Source organism: Schistocerca americana, chromosome 9, assembly GCF_021461395.2.
Source record: "Schistocerca americana isolate TAMUIC-IGC-003095 chromosome 9, iqSchAmer2.1, whole genome shotgun sequence".
Taxonomy (NCBI): Eukaryota; Metazoa; Arthropoda; class Insecta; order Orthoptera; family Acrididae; genus Schistocerca; species Schistocerca americana.
Genome location: NC_060127.1, coordinates 113,199,977 through 113,207,651, shown reverse-complemented (window position 1 = coordinate 113,207,651; position 7,675 = coordinate 113,199,977). Strand labels below are relative to the sequence as shown.

The 7,675-nt window shown below is 40.7% G+C and overlaps 1 pseudogene; it reads left to right on the top strand.

The window, feature by feature from the left end:
* The first annotated feature begins 4,137 nt into the window (after positions 1 to 4,137).
* LOC124551550 lies at positions 4,138 to 4,255 on the top strand (annotated as a pseudogene).
* The last annotated feature ends 3,420 nt before the right edge of the window (positions 4,256 to 7,675 follow it).

Below are 7,675 nucleotides of genomic sequence, written 5' to 3'. Positions count from 1 at the left end.
GACAGCAGTTTCTGCGTTTGGCGTAATTTTGCCTGACGTCAAAATGACGGGACGTTTGCAAAAAGTCTTGTGAAATCAGCGTTATCCTCCCATCCATTTATGTTAGAGATATGATTTCTTATGAATTTCATACCTTCGAAGAATTCTATAAAATTTAGGGCTGTGTTTTGAACTGACTGTCAGTGGTAAAATTTTTTTTCGAAATTAAAGATTTTCTATTCTAAATTATATTTGTTCTTTTGACATATTATTTCTATTTTTTGTCAACTATGTTCGTCGATGATATACAATGAAAACCTCGTAACGCCATCTGTCTGTGAAAACTTCGTAATTCCAGCAATCAGTAACTGCATTATCAAGGAGCACTTTATATATATTTTTAAGAACCCGTTTTTGTCCGACCTAAATGGGAAGGAATTATACTGTGGCCGGTACTTATTTATTCGAGGATAACTATCAGCTTACTGCTAGCCTGAATTTTTTCTAATTTTTATTTTCTCATTGATACAAAAGACAGTTCTTTTCGGACAACTTTCATTGATTGACATTTGGAAAACGTTAAAATCAAAGTGAAATTTTTCAGTTGTTGAGTAACGTTAAGTAACCGTACTTTTAACAACCATGTCAAGCTTGGATTGGCGACCGTTCGCTAAAAATGCGGCAATTCATGTGAGTGGGGTTGTATTAGCGAAATAAACCACGCTGTTTCTATCGTTCGTATCGGTATTACGCTTTAAAGTTCCTTTACTCGAACGTGGCAGTTAAGGAGATAAGCATCTGTTGACAATTATTTGCACATCTACTACATTAAGTGCGGTAACATGAGCGAAGAATTTCTTATACGCGTAGTTCTGCAGCCTCAGCAAAACGTATGAAATGTGTATTGATTGCGTATTTAACAAAATGTAGCTTCATGTTTCAGCTCTATGAAGAACTGAAGGAATAGAACTTATCTTTACCGTAAAATGCAGAAATTCGTTACGTGTAAATAGATACGTATAACATTCGTGCACAATTATGACAAAACAAATGTAGATCGTAACTGAAAAATAACGTTGAAGATTACGTAACGTGCCTAAAAATGATACACACAACCAGAATTATATAGCATTGGCCAAATTATACATATGTATACTCAGAAACAATAATATATCTATATGATGTGTAAGTATCAAGGACGATTAGCCATCGCTCGAAACGGGTAGCTGTGAATGAAATATCAAAACAGCAGCTCTCGTGAATTATTATTACAACACCACACATTTCGTATGATTTGCTGAGGCTGCAGAACTACGTGCATAAGAAATACTTCGCTCATGTTATCGGACTTAATGTAGTAGATGTGCAAGTAATTGTCAACAGATGCTTATTTCCTTAACTGCCACGTTCGAGCAAAGAAACTTTAAAGCATAATACCGCTACGAACGAAAGAAACAGCGTGGTTTATTTCACTAATACAACCCCACTCGCACAAATTGTGTCATTTTTACCGAACGGTCGCCATTCCAAGCGTGACATGCAATATTGTTAAAAGTACGGTTACTTAACGTTGCTAAACAATTGAAAACTTTAAATATCATTTTAACAACGCATTCCAAATGTCAATCAATGAAAGTAGTCCGAAAAGAACCGTCTTTTATATCAAAGAGAAAACAAAAATTAGAAAAATTCAGGCTAGCAGCAAGCTGATAGCTATCCTCGAATAAATACGAATCGGCCACAGTATAATTCCTTCCCATTTACATCGGGCACGCACCAAGTGTAATCTCTTCTGCGGATGCCGCACAAAAAGGAAGAGATGTAAAGCACTTACTCGTTTCCTGTACTTTCTTCGAAGCACAATAAAGCCGCTTCCGGAAAACCTTGTGAAACTGCAGCTGCCGCTTCAAACAAGTGCTCCGGGTTTATTATGTCATGAATATACTCAAACACACAAAGAGCATTTGTGTTTTATACGAGGCAGTAACGTACGTTTATGACATTTCGTGTACTCTGAGCGGCACATTAAAACTTCAGTCTCTTGGCAGATCCGTTGAGCTCCTTTTCTATTCTCTGCTTTGTGTAGAGTTGGTATCTTGTCAAGATTCTTTAGCTATATATTTTGTGCTTGTATGGATACTGTTAAATAATCTTAATTTTTTGTTCCAATACATTATATTGTGATTTGACGGTATAACTGGCCTGATGCTCAATGTGTATGTATATACACAGGCTTACTCAGTGATTCACACATAATTGTTTGAAAGAGAATACAGAGAATCACTTTCCGACTTTTTTCTTCCCGTGTTGGCGGGAAGCAACAACACAGGGTTAACACCAATAAAACTGACAAACTGCAGTGACGGATTCCAAACTGGAAAGGGAGGAAAAACTGTCGTGTGAAGATTTGTCCGTAAAAGGACGGTGTGCGTTGAGCGACTACAGATCGTCCCGGCAATCAGTACAAAGCTGCATTGCATCCCCGTCACAACAGATGTTCCAAGCGGCCTCCATGGGATTCCAGGTGATAGGCATAGTAGCAGTTGTGTTGCAGGATACTCACAACCGTACTTTGGGTCACAGCATGTTGGCAAGCTATTTCCCTCAAGTTTGTACTAGCGTTAGTCTCTATATCCTGTAGAATCAGGTCCTCCAAATCTGGCGTACGCACAGTCCGTCACCTACCTGCAAGTTCTTCTGTCTGAAAGGACCTATCATCACACAAACGCCCAAAAAGGGCTTGTAACGTTGTGCGATGTGATTGGTGTCTGCACGGGTACTTGTCTTGGTATAACCGTGCTGCCTCTTGACCGTTTCCATCTGCGCGGCCGTACACAAACACCATCTCTGTTCGTTCCCGACGCGAATAACGGACCGTCCTGCTGCGTAAAGTACACTGCGTCACTTACACAGCCTGCAACACACAAGAAACACACAGCACGTGGCCAGAGGAACTGTAATTCGTCAGCGCTATCTAGCGTGGCAACGATGCATTTTCCGACTTATGTTCGTCGGAGCTTTCTTCCTTCATTTCCAGACAGCAGTCCGTCCCTGCAGTTAGTTGGCGATGACTCTGTGTAGTCTGGCGTTCGGAGGGGAAAACAGGCCATTGAAGTTTCGTGAAAAGATAATGCCGCAACGAGATACGGTTTTACATATCACCATCTCAACTTTCTTATCATACTCATGACACTTCCACCTATTTCGCGATAATACAGAACGAGTAGCCGTTCTTCAGAATATTTCGATGTGCTCCGGTAACCCTGTCTGGTAAAGACCCCACACCGTTTATCAGGACTCCCGAAGATAGAAAAGCGTAGTGTTGGGAGCCTCTTCCGTAGCCTTGTTGCATCTTCTACCGTTTCCTTCAATAAAACGGAGTTTTTGGTTCGCTTTCATCTACATCTACATCTACGTGATTACTCTGCTATTCACAATAAAGTGCCCGGCAGAGGATACAATGAACCAAATTCATGCTGTCTCTCTACCGTTCCACTCTCGAACGGCACGCGGTAAAAACGAGCAATTAAATTTTTCTGGGCGAGCCCCGATTTCTCTTGTTTTATCGTGATGATCATTTCCCCCTATGTAGTTGGATGCCAACAGAATGTTTTCGCAATCGGAGGAGAAAACTGGTGATTGAAATTTCATGAGGAGATCCCGTCGCAAGGAAAAATGCCTTTGTTTTAATGATTGCCACTCCAATTCACATATCAGGCCTGTGACATTATCTCCCCTATTTCGCGGTAATACAAAACGAGCTGCCCTTTTTTGTACTTTTTCGATGTCATCCGTCAGTCCCAGCTGATGCGGATCCCACCCCTCACAGCAATACTTCAGAATAGGGCCGACAAGCGTAGTGTAAGCAGTCTCTTTGGTAGGCCTGTTGCACTTACCCCACAACATCATCTATGTGATCGTCCCGATATGTTTGTAATTATCAGCCCTATGTATGCGGTTTAATCTTCAACCTCTCAATTTGTGTTATTTACCACATTACTGAAAGTTGAAGCAATTTTTTTTTTTTTTTGAGTAATGTGAGGAACACACTTTTTAGGGTTTAATGTTAGCTGCCACTCTTTTAATCATGCGGATATCCTGTCCAAATAATTTTGCAATTCGCTTTGACATTATCATGACTTAACTAGACGGTAGGCGGTCAATGGCCTTGCCGCAGCGGTAACACCGGTTCCCGTCAGATCACCGAAGTTAAACGCTGTCGGGCTGGGCTAGCAATTGGATGGGTGACCTTCCAGTCTGCCGAGCGCTGTTGGCAAGCGAGGTGCAAGCAGCCCTTGTGAGAGGCAAATTGAGGAGCTACTTGATTGAGAAGTAGCGGCTCCGGTCTCGGAAAATGACATACGGCTGGGAGAGCGGTGTGCTGACCACATGCCCCTCCATAACCGCATCCAGTGACGCCTGTGAGCTGAGGATGACTCGGCGGCCGGTCGGTACCTTTGGGCCTTCATTGCCTGTTCGGGAGGAGCTTAGACTTTTTTTTAGACTTTAGACGACAGTGTCATCTTCAAATAAAGAGAACTGCTCAGATCATCTCCAAAACCGTTCATATAGATTATGAACAGCTGTAGTTCTATACATTCCCTCGGGGAACGTCAGAAATCACTTCTGTTTAACTATGTCTTTCCATAGAAGACTACATACTGTTTACCACAGGATCTCACAAATTCAGTCACACAACTGAACCGACACACCACTGGCACGCAATTTCATTAGAAATCTGTCGTGAGGAACGGAGTGGAAAGTCCCCTGGAAGGCTGAAAAATGGCATCAGTTTGATATACCTTGTCTGTAGTACACATTACTTCGTGTGAACAGAGAGCCTATAGTGTTTAACAAGAACGATACTTCCTTAATACTTGCTAGATATATGTAAATATTTCTTTTTCGTCGAAGTATTTAATAATATTGGGGCACAATATATGTTCCAAAACCAAAGGAAACATTTTATAAATTCAAAATTTTGGTAGTTTATCTTTGGTCATATTACTGTAATTGTTTACGCTAAAATGCCGGAATATGGACTATTTATCTTCCGAATGTGATAACGTTATTAATGAAAGACTATGTAACACAGCTGCGCTCTCAGTAACTGATTGCGATAAAGTAAGCCCCGTGCTCAGTATAACACGGTGCAATTGTATTACATGCTTATCTTGTTGCATTTGTAACGCATCTGATAATCACCAGAAAGGGAACGTAATATCCGAATACCATTTTTTTTTATTTTGAGTAGTTCTAGGTGAGGTACATGTCGACACGGCACAAATTATGTCGAGACAAAGGGATACCGCACCAAAAGCCAGTAGGTTTCGGGCCGCTCACGTGTTATCGGAAAGCTGCTGACTATGTGGAGTACGATATGCGTCAAATTACGTGATGGACAGTAATTGAATTGCAGAGTAAATTAATTTGGGGAAGTGGCTTTGGGCCGGATCCGCGTTGCAACACTCGCAACATGGAACTGTCTAACTACATACATTTGAGTGGGTAAACTGTCCACGGTTTCATTACACTTATCTCAAGCCGAAACGATCGTCACGCATGTAACAAGCTTAACGCGTGCCGAGTGTTTAAGAGGAAAGAATGCCTCGAACCACATTATAGCCTCCAGTCTTTCTGACGTATAAGATAAATATAAGAATTTCGCAACCATCTACAAGCTTCTAGTTAAATTATTCAGATATCCTTTTGCAGTCCCCGTAGCTCCCAATAAAATTAAAAGTGAAGGAGTCAACATTAAGAGGGCAGAGGGAATTCCGTTGTTAAACGTCGAGGAGAGCGGGTGCGTGGAAAGAATGCTCATGCGAACTAAGTCCTATCTTAAGTTATTTGTGTAGTTAGTCTACTATTAGCGGAACATTTCCACACTGGCTAAAATATGCTGACGTTAAGCCTCTTTACAAGAAGTGGGATAAAGAGGTACCGTCAGATTATCGACCTAGTTCATTTTGCCTGATTTTCCTAAAATATTATACATCCTATTGTAAATAATATATTGTCCAAGGCATAGTTTGGGTTCCTTAAGGGTTCCAGCACAGAGGAGGCTATTACCATTGCAGTGAAAATGTTCTTAATTGATTAGATAACAAATTTGAGGCTACTGGCATTTCCTGTGACATGTTAAAAGCCTCTGACTGAGTGAATCACAGCTTTATCTGAAACAAATTAGAACATTATGGTGTCAGTAACAGTGCTGCAGAAAGACTCGAGTCTTACCTAACTAACATGAAACAAAGGGAATTATTTGTTGAGTAAGTAGTCAGTCTTCATCTGATTGGGAATTAATTATATATGGTGTTCCTCAAGGTTCCATATGGGGTCCACTGTTTTTTTCTTGTGTACGTTAATGACCTATCTGTTACATTGTCAGGTGCAAAGTTTGTTTCGTTTACAGAAGATACAAACATTGAAGTAAGCAGCAACTCAAGTACAGGTTTCGAAATGGCTGCTAATCAAATTTTCTCTGATATTAATAAATGGTTTAAAGCTAACTGACCATCATTAAACTTTGAAAAGACCCACTATGTGCATTTCGAAACATGTAAGAGATTTCTTTCCAGCATGTGTATAACATATGAACACATGCAGATCAAAGAGGTTGACAATGTTAAATTTCTGGGATTCACAGGGCATACCACAGAATTGCTGAAGCGCCTGAACAAGTCTGTACTTGCAGTGCAAATAATGTCAGATGTAGGAGATATAAACGTAAAAATTATCGTCTGCTTTGCTTAGTTATATTCTATTACATGGGATCATATTCTGTGGTGACTTGTCAAATAGAGCAGAAAGTTTTAGCATCCAAAAGCGTTTTACACCATTTGTGGTGTGAATTCAGGAACATCATGTAGAAACTTGTTCAAGACACCTTGTATTCTAATCACTGCTTCTCAGTATATTTATTCCTTAATGAAATTTGTTGCAAGTAAAATGTTCTAGTTGGAACCAATAGTTCAAAACATAGAATAAATACTAGGAATTACAAAGAATGTACATAAAGGCCTAAAATCACTTGTCTTGGTCCAAAAAAATGGTCCAATATTCAGGAACACACATTTTCAACAAAGTGCCAACTACTATTAAAAACAGTTTGAACAGTGAAACTTCCGGGCAGATTAAAACTGTGTGCCGGACCGAGACTCGAATACGGGACCTTTGCATTTCGTGGGCAAGTGCTCTACCACTGAGCTACCCAAGCACGACTCAAGACCCGTCCTCACAGCTTTACTTCTGCCAGTACTACTCCACTGTAGAGTGAAAATTTCATTCTAGAAACATCCCCCAGGCTGTGGCTAAGCCACGTCTCCGCAATATCCTTTCTTTCGGAACTGCTAGTTCTGAAGGTTCGCAGGAGAGCTTCTGTAAAGTTTGGAAGGTAGGAGACGAGGTACTGTCAGAAGTAAAGCTGTGAGGACGGGGCGTGAGACGTGCTTGGGCAGCTCAGTTGGTAGAGCACTTGTACATGAAAGGCAAAGGTCCCGAGTTCGAGTCTCGGTCTGGCACACAGTTTTAATCTGCCAGGAAGTTTCATATCAGCGCACACACCGTTGTAGAATGAAAATTTCATTCTAGTTCGAACAGTGTTTGAAAGACTGTTTGATAGGCAACTCTTTCTACTCTATAGATGAATATCTTAATGGGGCCTGTTAGACTAGCTTCAATAAAAGTGTGTTAG